This window comes from Felis catus, chromosome B3 (genome assembly GCF_018350175.1).
Source record: "Felis catus isolate Fca126 chromosome B3, F.catus_Fca126_mat1.0, whole genome shotgun sequence".
Classification (NCBI taxonomy): domain Eukaryota; kingdom Metazoa; phylum Chordata; class Mammalia; order Carnivora; family Felidae; genus Felis; species Felis catus.
In genome coordinates, this window is record NC_058373.1 from 79,604,034 (window position 1) to 79,629,437 (window position 25,404).

Below are 25,404 nucleotides of genomic sequence, written 5' to 3' on the forward strand. Positions count from 1 at the left end.
AATACAAACACTAAAGGGTGTGAATAATAGATAAAACTTTATCTAAAATCTGCAGCAGGAGGCCCTGTCAATAGTGAGCATGAAAAGGTTTATCAGCTCAATGTATTAATAGGCTGTTATATGTTTCCAGTTTACATACTCACAAGAGAAGGTAAAGAGCAAATTCAGGACAGAGTTTGAGCACAGAAGGCCCAGGAGGCCTGCTGGAGAGGGACTACCTGAGATAGGAACAGACTGTAGCCTGGTGAGCTGATATGAGAGAAATCAAACAGAACTCAAGCTGTCAATCTTTCCTTTCCACATCTCACCCATCTGCCTCAGCAAACGAGGAGAAAAGAGACTTCAGGATCAGAGAACCTGAATTTGAATCCCAACTCTACTCCTAGCTATGTTGCAGTGGGCAGATTACTCAACTTCTCAGCCTTTTTTTCACTGTGGATAGTCAAATTACACATACTGCAGACTGTTGTCAAGACTGAACACTATCTTGAATGCATGGGAAGTATCTAGCATATCAGACAAACAGAAAACACAGCCTCTGATATAATCACTGTCATTGTTCCTGGCTCCCCACCTTTTATGGCACCCGAGGAAGAACCAAAGATAAAGAAAATGCTAGAATGCCACAAAACACTTCCTAAGAGTGCAACAAGATGAGTGGGACTGAAAAAAGCAGTGTGAGGGAAATAAAGTCTGGGGTGCTGAAAATCTGAATAATAGGAAACCAAAACTAGCCAATTTTAAAATCGCCTGCAAGATAGCTGCCTGGAATCCAGGAAAGAGTAGGAAGTCCTTTCTTTCTTTCCCCTACAATGCTTTGGTTTCTTCCTTCTCCCAAGAACCAGAATGCAGGAGTTCATCTTAGCACCACAGTGAAGTTTTAACATGAGTTAGGAGGATTTTTGTGAGCCCACTAGGAACCTTAACTTCATCTGTTTAACATTTATTCTGTAGAGGAAAATGAGTTCTACACTCTACAGAACTCACCCACATGACTCCTTGAAAGCAGAAACCAAAAATGTCTCTTTTAAGATAAATAACATAGTTCATTAATGAATAAATGAGCATATGCATGGTTAAATGAATAAAGGTGGGGGGGGGAGGCTTTCCTGATAAGCAGGGGTAAGGCAACCTCCTGATCAATCTTTCTACCCTGATCTCAGTTTGGTTCTCTTCTAAGCACATACAATTGTCGGATGTTATAATACATAAAATGTTATCAGACCTCATAATAAATATAATAATATTTATTTATTTGTTGATTTACTGTCTGCCTTCCTCATCAGACATAAACTCCATGAGGATATATACTGTTTTTCACACTGCTGACATCCTCACCTAAAACAGTATCTGGCAAATCCCAGATGCTCAGTAAATATTTGCTGAATGAGTGAATAACTGAACTGTACAGGAAATGTCTTCACATGACACTTTGAAGGTGAACACTAAGCCTTTGAGAGCAACACTCTAGGCCCCTCCCCCACTCAATCTCTACTTCTTGTTTCACACAAGTACCAGACTACTATCTGGACTTGTGAGCATTCCTTTTAAATAAGGCCCTACCAATACTCTGAAACGCGAGAGACCACTCGTCATGACACTGGTCACTCTCCTTGGCACCAGTTCCCCCCAAGAATATATTTTTTCAGAGAAATGGCAAGCTTTCAAAGACAGTTTCCATTTACATCAAAAACAGAAAATTTCACCTATATAATGGCTTTCCCTGCTTTTTTTTTTTTTTAAGTGCTATAGACTTTTTATCCTTTCTCTTTGAAAAGACTTCTGAAGCCAAATCACATAAATGGAACTGTAAGATCTTCCCATTTCATTTTCTGGAGAAAAAAAATTACTTATATTAGAAAAACACGGGGAGAGGACACTATAAGGTATTTTACATTTGCTGTCTGGAAGTTACTTCCCCTTCAAACCGTCTGCTTCCAATATTAGAGAAGTCTCCCCTTATTTGAACAATAGCACAACACCATTTATGTGTTTTTCTTTTAAATTTTTTGCATATAGTTGACACACAATGTTACATTAATTTTGGGTGTACAACAGTGATTTGACTTTCTATACCTTATGCTACGTTCACCACAGGTGTAGCTACCATCTGTCACCATACATCACTACATGGTATCACTAACACTGTGCCCAGTGACTTATTCATTCCATAACTGGAGGCCTGTATCTCCCACTCCCCTTCCCCAATTTTGTCCAGCCCCTCAATCCCCCTCCCCTCTGGCAGCCATCGAGTTTATTCTCTATACTTACAGATCTGCTTCTGCTTTTTGTTTGTTTATTCATTTGTTTTGGTTTTTTTTAGAGTCCACATATGAGTGAAATCAAATGGCAATACCATTTTTCTAAGAGGTTATTATCTTTTTAATTATAAAAAAGCCATGACTATAACATTAATGGCAAAAGGCAGGTCAAATCTATCTCTTTAGACCAATGTATTGTTTGTACTAACATAAAATAGTAGACCATTTGTCTACTTGAACAAACTCACACATTAAGAGCTTGATAAATCTCAAATAATTCATGCTGTCAATACTCAAAGCTGAGCTGTTTGTAAACTCTATTTAAAAGCCTGAGGGTAATGTCTCTTATATTCAGTCACCCAGCTTCCCCATTAGATAAATGGGTGAAATAAAACAACCTTCATTTTATAACCCTGATCTCATTATATGAATTCAAAGATAGAAAGGAAAATTTAGCAACTAATCACTAATAATCATAAAGTTACACTACTAAGGAACAAGCATTCAAAGCCTAGAAAGAAACTTGTAATTCTTCATCAGTTGGAAACAATGCTCAGGAAATAACATATTTTAAAAAACAATTAACTCTAACTTAGTCTAAGATACTTCTGTAAAACAATATATAATATTTTTCATAATCAGAATGAGTGAACTGATATTTGAACTAAATGTACTAAAGGATACTTGTAGGTTTTTCGAAAATTGCTTATGTACTTCGGCACTAGTCAAGTCAACTCTTCATTCCTAGAAACTTACCAGCAACCATGGGAGGGGGGCAGTGCGGGGGGACAAGAAGTGGTTTCAGAAAATAAACACTTCACCCAGAACACACAAGAATAAATATACATTTGTAATTTCCAAAACAAGTACATTTCTTTCTGCTGTGAATGCAATTCCTAAAAATAATCATGAGTATAAGACAAATACCTTGATTTTTACATGACCCACTATACTGCACTGAAGGCTGTGGAGAAGCAGAAGGTCTGTTGTAGAAAATATTTCCAGCTATTGCTGGAAAAGTTCTGGAAGAATAAAATACAATCTAAATGGTACAGGCAATGTATAGCTCAGAAGGAGGCACAGCTATACCCTTCTTAACATAAGGCAAGACAGATGATGACAGTACTCCTAACAGTAAAAGCTGCAAGGCGCAAAGGTCAACCCAGGCTTCTCAGACTTGCTGCAACCAAGTCAAGAAGCGATACAAGGAGGTTTCATCATAGCTCAAACTTAAGTTCATTTCGCTCAACTATCATCTGAGATGCTGTTGCCTAGAGCTGGTACAGAGAGTTATTTCTCCTATAGCTATACCTCTAGAAATTAAGATCATTTTAGCTACTGCTTACTGACATCATTATAAGATTTGCACACATTACAAATGCCTTTTGCATTTAATTGTCATAGCTTATATGTATGTGTTCAGTCACTTGCAATTTAGAAAGTGCTTTTATAAATATTACCTCCTACCCTTTGAAGTAAATGTTTATAATCTCTCTATAAACAAGGCAACTGAGGCTTAAATAATTTAAATGGCATTCCTAAGGTCACTCGATAAGAAGAACTTGGATGTAAAATTAGATCATTTGACTCCAAGGCCAATAGATTTTCCACTACATCAACTTCCCAGCTTTTTCCAGATCTTTATCTTACCTACTTATGTTTTAATTCTGTAACCAGACAGATTATATTTTCCACATTTACTAAAATAACAGACTACTCTAATTTTCAAACCTACATGAAATAGGTCCTCCCTTCCCTCTTCTACTTTTTGATATTTCTTATTAAAAATTATTTGATAATACATGAAGCAAGCCAAATTAAACTCATTTTTCAGGCAGAAAAAAATAACAAAACTAGTCCAAATAAACTATAACTGACAGTTTCTAAACCAACTATGACTTTTACCAGGTAATAACTGTGGGGTAAAAATGCAAAGCGAGAAAGGGAAGCTCTCAGTTTGACTGATGCCACTTCTCATGAAGTGAGTTGGTTTTAGCTTATTTACCTCTAGTAAGAGGTGCCTGACTTATAAACTATATCCTGACACACCATTTCTAGAAGCTTCTATACCAAATGTAACTCTATCTTATGTCTTCACCAAGCGCTTTCTTCTTTGGCAGTTCCACAGAACAAAACCAACTTTGGCTCTGATAGACAGCAATATTTTTATATTTGGATTAAGCTGCCACTTTAATTGAGAATTTCTTACTGAATAGCAGCAGATCAAGGGTTTCTTTCCACCAACCACTCAAGTGGGAAAAACAACATATTAAGAAAACTGACAGAAGACGGTTTTGGAGTCAAAAATCAGATTTTTTTTTTTTTACTTCCTAATCTGGACATTTTGGTAGGCCCCTTTAGTATCTTTTCAATATCATTTGTTTTGTATTTTAACCATAAAGCTCCTACCTCATCATAGAAGACTAGGGTAAAAATAGAGTATCAGATACAAAAGTATCTGGAAACAGTGGAATCAAAAGCAAAAGGTTTTCAACTGAATGTTTCATCCATATGAAGAAAATATGCCACCCCCCTGGAGCTGAATCTTATTTTTCAGTTCTAGTGCCTGTTTTTCATCTGGGGAACCATAACAATATTCTTTTGTTCTTACATGATAACATGCACCATTTATTTTTTATATTCTTCTAATTGTCTTCCCAACATTTTTATTTTGCTGTTTTTTTTTAATTTTTTTTTTAATGTTTATTTATTTTTGAGACAGAGAGAGACAGAGCATGAACGGGGGAGGGTCAGAGAGAGGGAGACACAGAATGTGAAACAGGCTCCAGGCTCTGAGCTGTCAGCACAGAGCCCGACGCGGGGCTCGAACTCACAGACCGCGAGATCGTGACCTGAGCCGAAGTCGGCCGCTTTACCGACTGAGCCACCCAGGCGCCCCTATTTTGCTGTTTTTTTAATGCACTAAACCCACGTGCCATGTTCCATGATGTTTACTAGGATTACCAATGAATAAAGACAAAGTGTCATCAAATAATGACATTTACTACTGAAATAGCTGCTATGAACAAAAAGGTACTTAGCACTAAGAGAAAGTAGAAGAGACAAGCTTGAGCTAGTATAAGAGGACAGGGAGAGTTCCCATCAGGAAATAACATTTGAACAATACAAATTCTTTTCTTCCCAAGTTTCACTTCAAGTATAAGATCTATGGTTCCTATCCATTAGTGTTCTTGAAATGCTCTTGTCTTCCTCCCTTCCAATCCTAATCTGATGTTACTGAAATAAATTTCACTTTTTTAACTCTCCAACTCATGTTTTCCCTTTATCTCCAAATCTTTCACTCTATCTCCTTTAAAATAAACAAAGATGTTAGGCTCTGGACCCACTGTGGCTTTTAAAATGAAGTGCCCAAAGCTAAATGAGCCCCGAGAGTATTCTTATCTGCTCTGGTCACAAAGTAACTTCTTGTAACCAAGGGGAAAAGAAGAAACATAAGTAAATTAACATATAGTGGAAAATCAAGCAAAATGCAAGGCAAAGAAAATGTGACCACCATTCTTTTCCCTTTGTTTTCAAGCCTCCTAGAGGCATTCTACATTCTTACTGTTTTTCATATTCTGATAATATTCACTACCCTGGAGAAAAATGTCTTAAAATGCATACTTTTTCCCCAAGAAAAATCAGTAAAACATACATTTCTCAGACAATCTAAGGTAAGAGGATATGATCTCAAAAACCACAAAATAATAACAGCAATTTCAGCTACTTCTAGGAAACAGAGGGGCTATATGAACAGCCAAAATAATTTTTTTTAACATTTATTCCTTTTTGAGAGACAGAGACAGAGCATGAGCAGGGGAGGGGCAGAGAGAGAAGGAGACACAGAATGTGAAGCAGGCTCCAGGCTCTGAGCTGTCAGCACAGAGCCCAACATGGGGCTCGAACTCACTAACTGCGAGATCATGACCTGAGCCGAAGTCGGATGCTCAACCGACTGAGCCACCCAGGGGCCCCAATCATTTTTAAGGTAAACTTAAACGATATGACACAATTTTGCAATAAAAAATGATCATTTTTAAAATATAAATGAACTACATTCTTCTTTTGATCACATTAATTGGGACATTTGGTCACTCCTGGACAATGACCATGTGTGAATTCAACTAAGAACATATTAATATTCCTGACAATGTAATTTGGTCAGATGTCCTTATAAATCTATAGATGGAATCAAAGAGAATAATTTGGAGAGTTTCACTCTAACATCCAAACAGTAGAGCCTGTACTTAAGTCTTCAAGGGTTTCTTAACATGGAATCTCAATTTATCCACCAATTAATCCAATTCTTTCTTTTTAAATGTAGACTCTGACCAATAAAGGAAGGCACATTCTATCTGACTTCCGTGCATATGCAAAGTACACCTTAGCCAGTCCAATGCTCTGGGTGCAATACCTATTCCTTCCCATAGACCTTTAGTACTGGCAGCATGAAGAAAAGAAACAAAATTAAAAAAAAAAACACAGCTACTTTTTCTCCTAAGAATACCACTCCTTTTTATCAACAGTGTTTTGTCATTTTTGCCTTGTAAATGGTTAGACCAGACATTTCAATGCCCCCACCACATACACAAGGCAAAGGGAGAGTATGAGTGTGAACATGTAGATAAATTGAAGGACATTTTGGTACCAAAATAAATCACTGAGAATAATTTTAAGAAGAAGCTATTTACTTAAAATACCAAGACCCAGGGATTAAAGTAGAAAGGACAGAGAAATAAAGGAACAAGAGGGCTAGGGTTACTTTTGAATAAACTTACGACAGGCCTACTAGATTTATCTCTCTGAACTCTCAGTTTGCTGAAGGATGCTCTTGAATTATCCCTAGGTCCGATCTTCGAAACACATGTTCAAATTATTTTATCAAGCTTTTCCTCAAATAGTTGCATCTTAAATGAAGTGAGAAATTATAGTAGCCTTTTCAGATCTTCAACTATTTTTTGTATTTTTCTGGAACTCAAGTCATGTGTGCAAACAACATCTAATTATAAAAATATATACAAAACTGCTACTATATACTTATGATAACATCAAGCAGTCAGGGAATACTTAGTGATCATATGAAATTAATGTACAAAATGCAAGGGAGGGAGGTGGCAAAAAATTGCATGCTCAATTGCATACTAAGATAATGTAAGCATCATGGGGGTGGATGACTGTGCTAGTCTTATTCTCTTTGTAATTATCTCCACCATACAACACAACAAAACAGGCATTAAATAAACATTTGCTGAATGGGTAAGTTTTCAAAAATCCTACAAATGAGGAAGTCAAAATGACCATCAAAATGTTTTAGTTTTCTATGTCTCACCATTTGCCCTATCTCTATGTTGTTTCTGGTACTGGCAGGAAATCACAAATTCCACTCATGTGGCTATTCTCCATTCTACCTATTGCAACAAACTGTCTGCTAATCCTGTATTTAATTAAGCAAAAGTATCCATTAACTTCCATACATCTGAGAAAAAATATTTGTTAGTAATTAAAACTTACATAAGATCTTAAAAGTACTTACTAATCAATGAACGTTAACCTTGTGCTCAATACTCAAGTGTAATTTAATTTTTTAAAAAAATCTAGAATGCTGCATTATCCAAAATTAAAATGAACAAAAAAAACTATTATTCAACCATATCAAATAATGATGTTCATATAAAATAAAGTGACAGAGAGAAAACAATGCATGGAAATTTAGAAAGCATACTGCCATGATTTCAGAGAAGGAAGGAAGGAAGGGAAGGAGGGAGGGAGGGAGGGAGGGAGGGAGGGAGGGAGGAAGGAAGGAAGGAAGGAAGGAAGGAAGGAAGGAAGGAAGGAAGGAGAAAGATGGAGAAAGATTAGCCTTTAATATGGCAAATATGTCATTTAGAAGTCTAATCTGTCTCTGTACCCATTTCCTAGTGAAATAATAGGCAACAAATATTTTATAAGTAAAGTAGTCAAATAGTCAATTTCTTAATTAGCTACATATTAGCACCATATAGCACTTTGACAGCTCTACATGAAAAGAAATTCTGACTTAATTTTCCATCATCAAATGTTTGTCCCATGTCTTTCCTAACATACTTCACTGGGACACAAGATTACAAAGATAAATGAGGAACTGCTATGTGCTATAGGTGCTTTTGTCTAACTGAGAAAACAAGATCTGTGAGAGGAAGGATAAAACACAATGGCAGAAGAGGCAAAAAGCAATAAAACCAACTCCCTACATATGCAGGGCGAAGACAGGTGACACATACCAACGGGAAATAGGGGCAATTAGAAAGGACGTAATTGGAAAGTATTTCCAACAGTTGAGTCTCACAAGATGGATAGGATTTAGACAGTAGACCTAAACAAGATTTAAAGAAAAGAAAGTGGAAGAGGAAGGTTAATAAACAAAATCATTAGGGAAGTTAGAAACAATAAGAAAAATACCATAGTGGGTTTTGAGTTTTGGATTTTATTTTGTTTAACTAAGGTGTAATTGATATACTACATATTACTTTCAGGTGTACAACATAATGATTCAATACTCGCATACACTGTAAAATGATGAACACAGTAAGTATAGTTACTAGCAATCATGATACAAAAACACAAAAAAAAAATTTTTTTCTTGTGAAATTTTAGGACTTACTTTTCAAGTATTCACCACAATACTATTGACTACAGTTGCCATGCTGTATTACCCATGACTTATTTCTTTTTTTTTTAATAAATTTTGAGAAAGAGAGACAGAGCAAGCACTGTGCGAGCAGGTGAAGGACAGAGAGAAAGTAAGATAGAGAATTGTAAGCAGGCTCGACACCGTCAGCACAGAGCCCAACGAGGGGCTTAAACTCATGAACCGTGAGATTATGACCTGAGCAGCAATCAAGAGGTGGGCATTTAACTGACAGAGCCACCCAGGCACTCTATGACTTATTTATTCTAATTAAAAGTTTACAATTTTTTATCATCGAAACCTCTTGACCCCCTTCACTTGTTTTGTCTATCTCTGACCCCCTCCTCTGTAGCAACCACTACTCTGTTCTCCATATCTATGGTTTTGTTTTGTTTTGTTTTGTTTTGTTTTGTTTTGTTTTGTTTTCTGGACTCCACACATAAGTGAAATCATACAGTATTTGTCTTTCTCTGACTTATTTCGCTTAGCATAATTTCCTTGAGGCCAATCAATATTATTGCAATTGGCATTATTTCATGCTTTTTATGGCTGAGTAGTAGTAGTAGTAGTAGTAGTGTGTGTGTGTGTGTGTGTGTGTGTGTGTGTGTGTGTGTGTGTGTGTGTCTATGCCACATCTTTAACCATTCATCCATTGATGAAGTCTCAGGTTGTTTCCAAATCTTGGCTATTATAAATAATACTGCAATGAAAATAGGGGTGCATATGTTTTCAAATTAGTATTTTTTGTTTTCTTCAGATAAATATCCAGAAGTGGAATTGCTGTATTATACAGTAGTTCTATTTTTAATTTTTTGAGGAATATCAATAGTGTTTTCCATAGAGGATGCACCAATTTACATTCCCACCAGCAGTGCACAGGGTCCCCTTTTCTCCACTCCTCACCAACATTTGTTATTTCTTGTCTTTTTGACAATAGCTGTTCTAACACATGTGAGGTGGTAACTCATTGTGGTTTTGATTTGCAATTTCCTAATGATTAGTGATGGTAACCATCTTTTTATGAGCCTGTTGGACATCTATATGTCTGCCCTAGAAGACATCTATATGTCTGCCCATTTTCTTTATCAGATTGTTTGGTTCTTCACTATTGGGTTGTTTGAGTTCTTTACATATTTTGGATATTAACCCTTTACCAGATGTATTATTTGTTAATGTTTTTCCCATTTGGTAGGTTTCCTTTTCATTTTATTGATAATTTTCTTTGTTGCACAGAAGCTTTTCAGTTTGAGATAGTCCCACTTATTTATTTTTGCTTCTGTTGTCTTTGCTTTAGGAGTCATGTCCAAAAATCAATGCCAAGTCAGATGTCAAAGAACTTAATGCCTATATTTTCTTCTGGAGTTTCAGGTCTTAAATTCAAGTATTTAATCCACTTTGAGTTATTTTTTGTGTATGGTAGAAGATAGTAGTCCTTCTAGCAGTATAAGAAATAGTTTCCTTCTTGTGCATATGGCTGCCCAGTTTTCCCAACACCATTTATTAAAGAGATTGTCCTTTCCCCACTGTATATTCTTGCTTCTTTCATCATAAAACTACATAAAATTACATCAGTAATATCCCTGATAACATAGATGTAAAAATCCTTAACAAATATTAGTAAACCAAATTCAACAATATATATCAAAAGGATCATACATAACAATCAAGTGAGATTTATTCCAGGAACGCAAGGATGGTTCAACACTTGAAAATCAATCAACATGATGTACCACATTAACAAAATAAAAGATAAAAATCATATAATCATCTCAATAGACGCAGAAAAACCACTTGACAAAATTCAACATTCATTTGTAATAAAAACTCAACAAAATGGATGTAGAAGGAATGTACTGCAACATAATAAAAACCATATATAACAAACCCACAGCTATCATCATACTCAGTGATGAAAGACCAAAAGCTCATCCACTAAGACAAGGAATGGCAAATGGGCCATCCTTACCTGAGTGGGCTGCCCACTATCCCAACTTTTATTCAATATAGTATTGGAATTCCACAGAAATTAAGCAAGGCAAGAAATAAAGGGCTTCCAAATAGGAAAGGAAGAAGTAAAATTGTCACTATTTGCAGATGACATGACGCTATATATAGAAAACCTTAAAGACTCCACCAAAAAGTTATTAAAATCAATAAATTCAGTAACGTTACATTACAAAATTAATATGCAAAAATCTGTTGTGTTTCTATCAGAAAAAGAAATTAGAGAAACAATCCCATTTACAGTTGCATCAAAAGAATAAAATTCCCAAGAACAGATTTAACAAAGGAGGTGACAGACACGTACACTGGAAACCATAAGACACTTATGCAAGAAATTTAAAAAGACACAAATAAATGAAAAGATATCCCATGCTCATGGCTTGGAAGAATAATATTGTGAAAATGTTCATATTACCCAAAGCAATGTACAGTTTCAGGGTAATCTCTGTCAAAATTTCATTGACATTTTTCACAAAAATGGAATAATCTTAAAATCTGTATGGAACCACCAAGGACCCCAAATAGCCAAATTAATTTTGAGAAAGAAAAACAAAGCTGGAGGTATCACACACCTTGATTTCAAACTACATTGCAAAGCTACAGTAATCAAAACAGTATAGTGCCAGCATAAAAAGAGGCACATAGATCAACCAGAACAGAACAGAAATCCCAGAAATAACACACATATATAGCTAATTAACTTACAACCAAGGAGGTAAGAGTAAAGAATTTGGATTTTGTTTTGAAGCTTACATACCCAATGCCTAGTGAAGCCTGGCTTGTGGTAGATACTCCACTCCAGCAACCCTCATTTCATCTCCACTTGTCATTGGCTTACCACACCCATAGCCTAACCCCAAAAGTTGTTCTGGTAACTGTTGCATGCTGAAAATCTTGGAAATCAATCTTCTCACAGGGTTTAATCTTTCTGGCTCTCTCAAAACTTCACTCCTATTACACCTTCTCTTCAACCTGATAGAAATTTTACTCTCACAATCTACAAACACCCTCCAGATATCATTCTTCAGTGGAGGCCACAGAAAATAAAGAAAACAAATAAATATAAACTTAGAACTTTGAATGTGCAATAAGATAAACAGAGTATAACAAAAGAGAGCTATGGGGAGGCCTAGTTTATATAGCATGGTTAGGGGAAAACTCCATTAGGAGTGACATTTAAGATAAAACATGAAGAAGGAGAAGGAGCCAGCTTTGGCAACAAGAGAGGATAGAGTGTTCAAGTCAGAGGGAACAGCATGTACAAAGGCTTGTAGGTGACAAAGACTTTGGCCTCACCTAGGCTCAGAAAGGTGGCCAGTTGTGGCTGGAACACAGTGGTCAAGGGACGGAATAGAAAGAAAGGTCAGACAGGCAGCAGAGGCCACGTCATAAGGCTTTGTGAGCTATGGTAAAGAGTTGGAAACTTAGGCCCATTGTAACTGTACTTCACTGAAATGTTTTAAGCGAAAGGGTAACATGGTCGAATTTGTGTTGTTAAAAGAGGATTCTGACTGTGGTAGACAGAAGTGGCACTAGCAGTGGCACTAGAGGCAGAATAGGTGTGGGGATATATGAAGGAGGTTTCTGACACTCTGTCTAGGATAGCACCTGGCATGTGGGAAATTTCCCAAAAATAAATAACAGAAGTAATGAATAAGTGTGCCAACAACCTTTGAAGCTGCGCGTGGCAATCACAAATCAGTCTCAATGATTAGTTTGATAAATTCATGTAGACTATAGAGAATCTGTGTTGGGAGAACACAGTCATGACCCTGACTATCTGGACACTAAAAAACATTCTACAGTTGATTATGCCTTCTGAAATTTGGAGTCAAGCTTTATAGACTTTCTATATTCCAAAATAGCATAGCAGAGCAGGGATCTTATTTATGCAAAAAGGATTAAACCACTCTATGTGAGCTGTTCCTGGAGTTTAATAAGAGTCTTTGTTTGTTTATCTTGTGTCTGGCCGTGTGTGTGTGTGTGTGTGTGTGTGTAATATATGTGTTTAGAAATGCTGAAGACTGATGGTCAATCAAGAGAAAACCATGCTGAAATTGTTAAGCACTGGGAAGGGAGCCAGTTTGCAATCACTATAGGAACTGCTTGAGCTGAGCTCCTTGTTGCCACTCTGGTAATGAGCATTCCTCAAAGGATGCCACTTTGCATAGTTTAGTCCTCTCTGATGCAAAATATGTCACTTCTGAAATCAGGCTGAATTGTTTTAAAAAGGAGTGTCAATAAAATTAAGCTCAACCTATTCACTGATTACAAGAACAATAAAAATAAATGGTGGCCCTTATGCTGTAAAAAAAAAAAAAAAGTCTACCAGAAATATATGGGAATACACTTTGAGAGACTTAGCTCTGAATCTTATCTTCACTGCGTTTTTTTTTTTTTCATTTGCTTTTCATGGAATCATGAGAGAGGAAATGGGGGGAGGTGGTGGAAAAAACTCATCAATTCATTGGAATTTTTCTTCAGAAGTAATGAAGAAGAGAAAGCTATGTTCCTGGAATAAAGTGGAACTTTTCAAAAATATATGTTATTATAAAAGGCAAATGGACAGATTAGTTAGTATAAATTTAACATTCTCTTGCTTTAGAAATGTCTTCACAGAACAATGAAACTACAGGTACAGTATACCAATTTATTATTTCTAGTTCCTATGGAAACATGCATTCAACTTCCAGAAATCAACATGGACACAAGTGCAAGGCAAATACACTTAGGGGGAAATCATATAATTTATATCTCTAGTAAAATGAGTCCTGAGATAACAGAAATAATTGCCAAGAAGGGCCCACAAGTCACTGTGAAACGTTCTCTGAACCGACTAGACACTAGTACCATGAGGAGAACAAAAGCAAAAACAAAATCCTACACTTTATGGTCCCACAATTGGAATTGCCCAATGCAAACAAACACCACACATAGAAATATGAAGGCTAAGACTAAACTCAAAGAAAGAAAGAAAAAGACACACTGATTTACATATGAATGATGCCTTGTTCATTACATCTCAGTATTTAAAGATGAATCTCCTAAATAAGGTCATATCAATGAGAGCAAATACAGTACTTTTTTTACAAAGCTGTTTAGTTACGCAGAACCTGTGACCTCGAGATAATTAGATAAATGTATAAATAGGTTTAAATCAATCAGTAAATATTTGTTGGGGCTCTATGCTAAGCACCATGCTAAGGTCTGTGAGGGAAAAAATGAATTTTAATTCATTTGATGAGAATTTATTGTGCATTTCTATTGTGTCATGTATAAAGACAATCATCAGGGAACATCAAATAGGTAAGATGCCACCCTAGCAAAATAGAAATTGTTTGCGATAAAATGTATGGACAATATATACTACTGCAATGGCATTATAAGATGGAAAATGGGCCCAATGAGCAGGACAGACATGTACTAATAGTTTTCAGGAGAGGTCATGTAGGCTTAGTTGGTAGGAGAAGTTGGTAGGAGAACTGACTTAGGTTTGAATAATGGATGAAGAGAAATGGAAAAGTGAGTGCAACCAGCCAAGGTGATAGAGCAAGAATTCACAAGGTTGGTTTGCGCAATGAAAACACCTGAGGGTTTAACTTTGAGGCGAGGCGAGGGACAGTGATGGAGAGGTAGGCTGGGGACAGAAAGAGAAATGCTCCTTACTGGAGAAGGCACTTTACTTTGGAGTGAGGCAAATGCTCTGGAAGTAGAGACAGGTGGTAGATGTACAACACTGTAATTGTTACATTATTAGAATTTCACCTCAATAAAAATTTTTAATGTCCATGGTGATGATGAAAATTATTACTATTGTTCATTGAAAAATATTGGAAATATCTAAACATCCAACCACACAGAGACTGGATGTTGGAAATCCATATAATAACACTGGAAAGTCTATCTGATTGAAAAAAAAAAAAACCCGAAGGGCGCCTGGGTGGCTCAGTCAGTTAAGCGGCCGACTTTGGCTCAGGTCATGATCTCACGGTTCGTGAGTTGGAGCCCCATGTCAGGCTCTGTGCTGACAGCTCAGAGCCTGGAGCCTGCTTCGAGTTTTGTGTCTACCCCTCTCCTGCTCACGCTTTCAATCTCTCTCTCTCTCTCTCTCTCTCTCTCTCTCTCTCTCTCTCAAAAATGAATAAACATTTAAAAAAACTGAATATTTTCTAACTATAATAGGAGAATATTTAATGACATAGAAATAGATTCATCATGTATTGTGTCACAAAGCAAATCCCAAAATGGTTTACCATGTCAAATCTATAATAAAAAGAGTGGAATGATATACTCTAAGTGATAGAATTATAATTGATTTAATTTTTCCCTTTTCCTTATTTTTCATAGCAAACACCTAAAAACTTATTTTTAAAATAGGATTTATTAGAAATGTGTTTTTGTACAAAATACAGAACTTTATCAGAACAGACTTACTGCAGATATAGAATTTAGCAAGATGATTCATGATCTTTTTCTAGATAGAGCCAGGCATAAAGTAAAAGGATTGCACACGACACGCAGTTTTTAAGTAACAACTTACAATATTTGCTGGGATTAAAATGAGCTTCAGGTGACTAGCTTACTCCATAAATTCTCACTGTCTCATACTGATATTTCAATATCAATAAATATCTCATGATATTTATTCTCAACTCTACATGAGTGACATGAGAGAAAACTAGCCTATTTCTACAGTTTTGTTGTTGTTGTTGTTTTTATTGTTTTAGAAAGCCCATCAAATAACAGTGACTTCCATGTAGTCCATGGTCTTCCTCCCTTTCTTTTGGCTTACAATACTTGTTTTTCTCTGAAGGTGTTGCCACAGAGAGGGTTCTTCCTCTCAAAATATGAAATTCACCATCATGGCTCACTTCTTCCTTTCCTCATTCTTAACAACTCCCCTGGAATACAGTTAACTTCCATCATGACAGTCATCAACTCCAGGTTATTTTCATTCCTTCTCCTTATTTTTACCAAGGTGGGGTAAAACTAAAGGCAATCAGATGAAACTCTTACCCTTAGTTCAGATTTCCTCCATATTTCATGCAATCCATCAAACAAACACCCAGATTGTATTTCACAGCAAGATGAGCAGAAGCACACCTCTTCAGCTGCAGCCCCTTTCCTTGTGCATTCATGGTGCCAAAATCAGAACCTACAGTGTGGGAGCCACACACAGTTGCATCTTGTTTTGAGTTTTTGTTTGCAAACTGTCAGTAAGATCAGAATAAATTGCACGATATGCAGCCCGATATGTATATTCTTGAGCACATCTCAATGTATCCACCAAAAAATATTCATAGCTGCAGGTGTACAAAAAAAAAGGCAGAATTATGGCTTGATTTGCCTTGATAAGCATGGCAATTTTCTGTACACTTTTCATAAAGTGCTAATCAATTTCAGCTCAAAATAGACTGAAACACCCAACAGATTGCTGCCATAGTCCACAAATGTTTGTCATTCGTAGGCTGTGGCAATAATGTGAATTCTGAGGAGGAAAACTTCAACACAACTATACCTTGTAAAAATCCCTTTCATTTGCCTTAATAACCCCTGGAGAAATGCTAAGAATTATTCCGAAATCACATAAGTTTGAATGTTCCATTTCTTTCTTGTTACATCTAAGTATTGCTTGTCACATAGTAATATCTGTTGTAAGTATGGTTTTATAGATGGATTATATTTAGAACTCAGTGTAACGATATTTAAGAACCAGATATCACATCCATATTGTTTAATGCTCTTCTAAAACATAATTATAGATATCACATTCAACTTGGAATTGAATCATCATGGATTTCTGCAATAAATTACTCTTTGTATCTTCATCTGTTAAATATAGAAAAAATTTTTGAAAATGTTTTGTCAATATTCTAGTCCTTCCATTAAGGTTATTTCACAAACATTTAGAGGTGCTAATATTCATATTAATGCACCTTTTTGAGCAGCAGTGATCCTGCCATGTGAATCATTCATCTGCCTGGGATGTTTTGCCAAACACAAGTGCCAAAACTTTGCTGAGCATGGTTACACTCCTGTAAGTGAGTCTCTCTGCTCAAAACTCAGCAGAAACTTTCCCTTTCCTTAAGTGTGAGAAACAAACGGTAATGACATTTAGATCTGGGTATGATACGCTTTTGATGTAAAGTAGGAAATTAAATGAGAATAGATAACATTTCAAACTTTCACACCTTCCTCTTTAAAACTATAGAAGTGAAAATACTATAATTTGGGGAGGATAAAAGCTACATGGTTTGGCTTTAGAAAAAAAGAGTACTGGAAATTTGTGACTTAAAGCAACTTCTGTGATCACCATCTGCCAAAAACATTATTATCAAAATCAGAGGCAGTATAGTAGACACAGTCTTTGTGGTCAAAAAGCCTGAGTTCTTAAGTTGACCTGGCCATTAAATATGTGATCTTGAACAAGTGACTTGCCCTTTGTCTCAGTTTCCTCATCTATAAAAAGGGGATTATTGGAGTGCCTGGGTGGCTCAGTTCGTTAAGCGTCCGACTTCAGCTCAGGTCATGATCTCACAGTCCATGAGTTCAAGCCCTGCGTCGGGCTCTGAGCTGTCAGCTCCAGCAGCCTGGAGCCTGCTTTGGATTCTGTGTCTTCCTCTCTCTCTGCCCTTTCCCTGCTCATGCTCTGTCTCTCTCTGTCTCAAAAATAAATAAAAACATTAAAAAAATAAAAATAAAAAAATAAAAAGGGGATTATTATAAGTGAGATACTACATGCAAAGTTCTCAGGATTAAATGAGGTAATACATACAATGTTCTTAGCAAAATAGGTTCCAGACAATTCTTAGCGAACATTAGCTGTTATTACCAGCATCATCACCATCATCATCATTGCCTGAAAGAGCACATCTAGACCATCTCTCTGACTGTGACAGTAAGTGCTCTTATCTGCTTTACATGAACTGTCTGCCAGGTGTTTGTTTCTAGGTCTGGGTCCTCGTGAGTCTCATTTATTAACGTATTTTCGAAAATAGATGATAACATGTTTGGAAATCACGTCAGTTCTGAAACGGTAAGCCTCTTGGCCCAAATTACCATATACTAATCTTCTTAAAATAAGAGTGAAAAGGGTATATAAAAAATGTGAAACACACTTAGAAAGTGTTCTTGACTTTCCTGGACAAATGGAAAATTGTCATCTTTTCCTTATTCCAGACCTAGTAAAACAGTGGCTGTATTCATTGATAAGCTATTCCCATGATGTCACTCTTCTCACCCATTGGTGTCATCCTGGAATTTAGCTAGACAGTCACCTGCACTGAGCCACTAGATTTTCTGGAGCCACAGAGAATAAAATTCATACATCCTGACCGTGAAAAATTGAATTTGATGTTGCTTCAGGAGAGGAAATTCATTTATTTCTTACCCCCCCCCCAAAAAAACAAAAGCACACCATTGAGGGAAAACTTACTAATATACTTAAAATGTAACCACAAAAATACATTTCAAATCTTCTTAAATAATTACTACAGTCAAAAGGAAAACAGCTGACTGCTTGGACTCAAAAAGCCATTTAAAATCTCCATATCAAATACCTTCCTTTTCTTTCTTCCCCCTTGAATATTTCTGTGTGGTAGTTGCTATGGAGCAAATAGATATCCAAAGCAGTCAAAACAGATATATTCAAGTGAATTCAGGTCATTAAAAAATATATATGTATTTTAGACATTGTTCCCCTGAGATCACATACAGTTCTTTGCCAATTTCCCCCTGACATTCTATTAGGTTTTACGTATTTATGTTTTTCTACAAAATGCCAAAACATCAGCACAAACAACTTCACGTGATAAATTATCATCTCATTCGCTTTTCCAAAGACAATTTAAATATAAGTTTTCGAAGAAGGTTGCAAACGTTGCTTTACAAGTAAATTCAATGTCGCTTATACTCCTTTTCTCCTACAATTAGAGGTACTTCCTCAAGGACAAGCTTTGAGAACTTCAGCTAGATATAGTTTCAGTTAAATGTCATTGCATATTTTGCAGAGAGCAAAGCAAGATCACGATATGCACAAAAACGCTTTGTGCATAAATATTCAATATGCAGTTGTGAATTAATTTGAGTAAATACCCTTTAACACAAAGGATATTTTAAATACTGGCTTTAAAAAGTGCCTGAACATAACACACAAGATGGCTGTTAGCCATTTTTTTATGAGTAGTGCACACAAGTAGAGGTGTACCCATCCCAGAAATGGGCAAGAAAACCCAACGTGCGGAAAAAGAAAATGGAGATTCTATTCCTATTAAACTATTCCATTTTGCATTCTTACTTTTATACAATAGATTTTTATTTGATAATTTATAAGTTGTATTACTACAGTATCATTTACTTTCGCCGATGGTGTGGGTGTTCAAAAGAGTTTAAAGACTACACAAAATGGAAAATTCTTCATTCACAGATCAAATTCATGCAGTTATTTTAAATGTTATTAAGATCTATTCTCTAACAATTTGATCAAATGCAGCTGCCACATGTATTAGCATATATTTTCACTGCTTGGTGGTATATATGTAAAAGCTGCATGTATCCTGAATAAGCAGGTTGCTTTGTAAATCTTACACATTTCAGCTTGAAGTTTTAGCTCATGTTTTAATTTTAGTTTCAGCTTTAGTTTAGTTTAGTTTCGGTTTTAGTTCAATGAGGGGAAAAATAAGGACCAATGATGAATATGTGTATGTTAAGCCTTCACAGCTGTGAAGATTTTGCCCTGAGAGATACAATGCAATTATCTTAGGCAAACTTCTGAATTTTTCAAAGCCTCAGTTTTTACACCTATAAAATGGAGATAATGGCTCACAGATTGATAAAATTGGCAGGTGGAGTAAGAGGCAGGGGAATCCACAAAAGCCCAGAAGGGAGGAAGTATTATCATTATTAAGGTCCAAAAACCATACCTAGAACAGAAAACAAGTATTTGCAATAACATGGAGACAATGGAATCCTGACATGCTGCTGGTGAGGGATGTAAAACTTGTAGCCGCTATGAAAAAGTTTGGTGGATTCTCAGAACGGTTAACATAGAATCACCACATGACTCAGCAATTCCACTCCTAGGTATATACCCAAAAGAATGGGAAACAGGTACTCAAAGGGATACTTTTACACCCGTGTTCATAGCAGTATTATTCACAATAGCCCAAAGGCAGAAACAACCCACGTGTCTGCAGATGAATCTGTAAACAAACTGTAGCATACACATATAACGGGATCCTAGTCAACCATAAAAAAGAGTAAAGTTTTGACATATACTACAACACAGATGAGCCTTTTTATAAAGTTTATTTTTTATTTATTTTGAGAGACAGCAGAGGAGGGGCTGAAAGAGAAGGACAGAGAGAATCCAAAGCAGGCTTGTGCTGCCAGTGCAGAGCCTGATGTGGGGCTCCAGCTCACAACCGTGAGATCACATGAGCCGAAATCAAGAGTTGGATGCTTAACTAACTGAGCCACCCAGGCGCCCCTCACAGATGAGCCTTTAAAACATTAGGTTAAGTGAAACGAACCAGACCCAAATACTGGATAATTCCACTTATTTGAAATATCTAGAATGGGCAAGTTAAGAGACACAGAAAGAGATTAGATGTTACCCGGGGTTAGAGGGAGGAAGGAATGGAAAGTTACTGTCTAACCGGTAAAGAGTTTCTGTTCGGGAGACTGAAAAAGTTCTGGAATTAGACGGTGGTGTTGATAGCACAACATCACGAATCTACTTAATGCCACTGAACTGTATACATAAAATGAATACAGTGATAAATTTATGTTCTGTATACTTTATCACAATAAACATTTTTAATAAATAAAGATGAAATTATATTATCATATCCTCTCTAGTATAATTCTTTCTACTCTATTGTCTCCTCCTCCTTACAGTAAAAATTCTTGAAATGGTTGTCTTGGCTCCTAGCCTCCACTTCTCATGTAACTCAGCAACCCGTTTCAACCTGCCCTGAGCCCCACGGCACTCCTAAAATGCCTTCCACCAAGCACACCACCCAGACCTTGCTGCCAAAGCTTTCCCTGATAGGCTCCATTCCCAAAACACCCTGCTCCCTTGGTTTCTTAAAAGGACACTCTGAGCTTTCCTCCTCCCTCTCCGACCCACCCCTGCTCAATTTTGCTTTGTTTGCTGTTTTGTTTTTGTTAGTTTGCCTAGGTTTGGTTGTGAGCTGTTCATCCTCTGTTAATTCTTCATTTTCCCCCACTCAGGTCCTTATTTTTTACTTCTTTTGGTCCCATTTCATGGACCCTCACTAGGCTTATCCATCCCCTTCTAAGTGAAGGGGATCCATCCCCATCTTCAGTGAAGATGGTTGTGTTTTCCCAAGCCCTCTCCTTCCTTTTCTGTCCTTACCATGGGGAGCTGCCCCAGCACTCACTCAACAGTCCAAGCCATAATGTCATCCTTTTCCTTCCCCCACAAACACAGATACACACAAACTCACACTCAATAATCTTAAATCTTAAGTCTTAAAAAAAAAAAGCCCAAATAAGCACAGTTTTTATTGCATCTTTAAAATATCACATGGGCACCTGGGTGGCTCAGTTGGTTAAGCATCAGACTTTGGCTCAGGTCATGACCTCACAGTTTGTGAGTTCGAGCCCCACCTCGGGATCTGTGCTGACAACTCAGAGCCTGGAGCCTGCTTCAGATTCTGTGTCTCCCTCTCTCTGCCCCTCCCCTGCTCACACTCTGTCTCTGTCTCTCTCTCTCAAAAAATAAAAAAATAAATATTTTAAAAAGTATCACAAGTAAGTCTGAAAACTCCTGCAACATCTTGCTGGTTTTGTAGCTGGACAACTTAGATCTTATTCATCAGCCTGCTGAACTGTTCCTTTTTCAGAAACATAGATATCATCCCAAATTTTTTCTGATATCCTTGTTTTTAACTGCTGTGGCTTGCTAAATCAAAGCAGCTGAGTTTGATATAAGTTCAATGTCATTTAGTTCAAAGATAAACTCACCTTTCTGGGCTTGAGATACTGAACAAGCAACACCTGGCCTCATCTGAAGCCCACAGAAGTATTTTTCACCCAGGGAATTTCTGAGTTCAACAAGAGAACCATTCTCCTAAGTAACAACGATGATGGGGAAGTGAGCATACATCTACCTCATCATGTAACGGAAGCTCTGGACCATGTTCTGTATGTGACCACAGACAATGCAAAGAGCAGCCAATTCTTTTCTATTCTCCCACTATTTGTCAACTCAGAGACTCTTCTTTTTCTTTCCAAGCAGAATGAGCTCCACATTGATGCAATCAAAGTTCCTTCGCAGGGTTCCTCTGGGGCCGTTCACAATAAAAGTTCATCCCTTCAGAGCAATGTTGGTATTTTCTGGAATGTCCACAGTCTGATTTCTGAGAACGGTCTTCATTCTTGCGATAGATGTGGCACAGAGCAAGTCTAGCTTTTTAATAACTCTGGAATTCACTCACTTCTTTCTATCACTACAACCAATGTCATTTATTGCCCCCACTATACTGCTACCTTATTGATGGCCCTGCCTCTTGTTCTATTTCAACCTCTTGTCTTCAGTGAATCCAGCATCAAAATGTTAAAGTACACACCTTTCTATATAATCTCCTCTATAAAAATCTGGCATGGTTCTTTACCAGAATCATGCTACAAGGTGGCATAGATCTTCATAATAAAGCCTCTCCTTCCCTATGGCATCTCTTAACTCCGCCACCCCAAACTCAATGTTCCAAGCACAGTAAACTACTCTAAGTTACTAAGCCATGTTTTCTGAGCCCTACAGGCAGGCCATCAAACCTGGACTTAGAACAGTGAAAGAGAAACCACGCACTCCAGGACAACAGACATACAGGACTATGCTAGCAAAACTGAAACACAAAATCTTCTGCCCATAGGCCTCTGCATTTACTGTTCCCTCCATTTTCTGCTCCAACCATTTCACCTAATTAACTTACGTTTCTCATTGAACAAAGCTACTGGTTCTTCCATAAACTGTTCCTTGAAGCCCCAAAACAGAAACCCTGAACTCTCAAAACTTCCTATCTTTTCCCATCACACTCTTAATTTACCCCTTTCATAATCTTTATGGTACTTTATTACAATTTTCTGTTTGTTACTCTCCCCATCCCCCAACTCCACTCCAGTTGACTTCAGATTCCTTGAGGACAAGACTTAAATTATTCATCATCAAATAACTGAACCCAAATCATTCTCCAACACAATACTAAGCAGTAAATAAATATGTAAATAAATCAGTGTTTCTGAATTATAAATTACTAGCCATTAAAAAAGCAAAGGAGCTCTGTTAAATACATATTTGAAAAAAGTGATTTCAATACTTTAGTTAGCTTTTAATATTCCACAAATAACAATTTACAATGTCCAGTGTTTTCCATCAAAAGTAAATAAAACAATTTAGGGACAAGTGACCTGCCACTGAACCTTAACTAGGTTTTCTTATATACCTGCATTTGACCAGTAACATGTATTATATCATAACCTTTTCAGAGGCCTAAGACGAGTCCTACGTATATATTCTGTAGAAACAATTATAGCTAAAAATAAATAAGCTCCAGTCTAAAAATTATACTTTCTCTCCAGTTTCTCTCTTTTTTTATGGTGGTAAAATGCACATAATTTAAAATTTACTGTCTTAGCCATTTTTAGCTGTACAGTTTAGAAGAGTTGAGTATATTCATTGGTGTGCAACCAACCTACAAACCTTTTTTACCCTGCAAAACTGAAACTCTGTACCCATTAAACATCTCCCTGTTTCTCCCTTTCCTCAGATCCTGGCAACCACCATTCTACTTTCTGTTCCTATGAATTTGACAACTTTAGATACCTCGTATTAAGTGGAATCAGATGGTATTTGTCTTTTTGTGACAGGCTTATTTAAATTTATCATAACGTCCTCATCATTCATCCATGTTGTAGCATGTGCCATAATTTCCTTCCTTTTTTAAGGCTGAATAATATTTCATCTGATATATTATATTATATATGGTTTATCCATCTATCCCATGATAGATAGGTTGCTTACACCTCTGAACATGGTCACCCATTATTTCTAATAACAGAAAATAAATAAATGATATCACAAGCATTAAAAATAAAGAAGTAACAGTTAACAGAAAAAAGAAATATTTTTCTGTGTGTATATTTATTGTTTTTTTCTATAGATATTATTTTTAGATGAAATTTTCTTTGTGACTCACACTTTCACTAACAGACATATGTTTAACACAATCCAAACAACATGTCTGTTCTAAAAATGAATATTCATTCATTTTAATGACAAAGTAGCTCTTTCTGGCTACATTTAGAAGGAACTTACTTTGGTAAAAAACTTGATTCTGATTTCTGGGCATATTTGATTGACATATCATAAAATACTTTATTTCATGCATGAGTATATAAATGACTACTAGCCCTTCAGGGTTACATTTGAGATTTGCCACCTAAATGTGCATAGTCCAGAGACCCTCAAGACTGGGAACAAACATAAGCAAAAATGAATAAACTGAGAACACAATTCACAATTATGAAACTTCTGCAATCTGTCTTTACTCACTGCTCTCAGATGCATCATTGTCAGTATCTGACCCCGTTAGGTGGCTGATAAGAGGATTTTGAAGGCCAGCAGATTTTATTTTTAACCTCTCCATATGGTTGACCTTCTAGTTTCAATGAGAGCATCATCTGCAGAGATGCTCATCAAATGGCAACTTCTACCCTAAAATGTTTTGGGTAATTTTGTCAACTCAAAAATGATGCTCAGTTAAAGAACAATATGTACAGTGCGATGTTTTTGCTTAAAAGTTTGTACATAAACACGTTTTAAAAGATATGCAGGGGTACAGATAAAAATGTCACGAATAATTTACTGACATTAGGATTAAAAAATTTTTTCAAAATGTATGCCATGTTCTGCCTGTACCATACATATATGAATAAAATTTATTAAAAAAAATTTTTTAACGTTTATTTATTTTTGAGACAGAGAGAGACAGAGCATGAACGGGGGAGGGGCAGAGAGAGAGGGAGACACAGAATCGGAAACAGGCTCCAGGCTCTGAGCCATCAGCCCAGAGCCCGACGCGGGGCTCAAAGGACCGTAAGATCGTGACCTGAGTTGAAGTCGGACGCTTAACCGACTGAGCCACCCAGGCGCCCCAAATAAAATTTAAAAGTAACTTTTGCTGTTAAGATTTTCAATGAGCTAACTCCTTTTTTAATGTGAAACATGCATGACAAATAATATTCCAAATGTAAAACTGGACTGAAACACAGAGAAGTAATAAGACTATAAAAACATACATGTATACACCATTATATCAATATTTCAAGCCTAACATTAGCAATGTCAATGATAACTTAAAAAACACCTTACTTATTTCAAAATTAAAAGACACAAATTATTTTGTTTGAATTTACAGTCTGAAATGTTATACACTCATGAGCCTTAAA

The 25,404-nt window shown here is 36.5% G+C and overlaps 1 protein-coding gene and 1 pseudogene across 5 annotated transcripts in view; both read right to left on the bottom strand.

Moving 5' to 3' along the window:
* The window catches only part of PRKD1 (protein kinase D1), a 333,105-nt gene that overhangs the window by 252,089 nt on the left and 55,612 nt on the right, over positions 1-25,404 (bottom strand). The window lies entirely within an intron of this gene.
* On the bottom strand, positions 21,156-25,000 carry LOC109501175 (annotated as a pseudogene).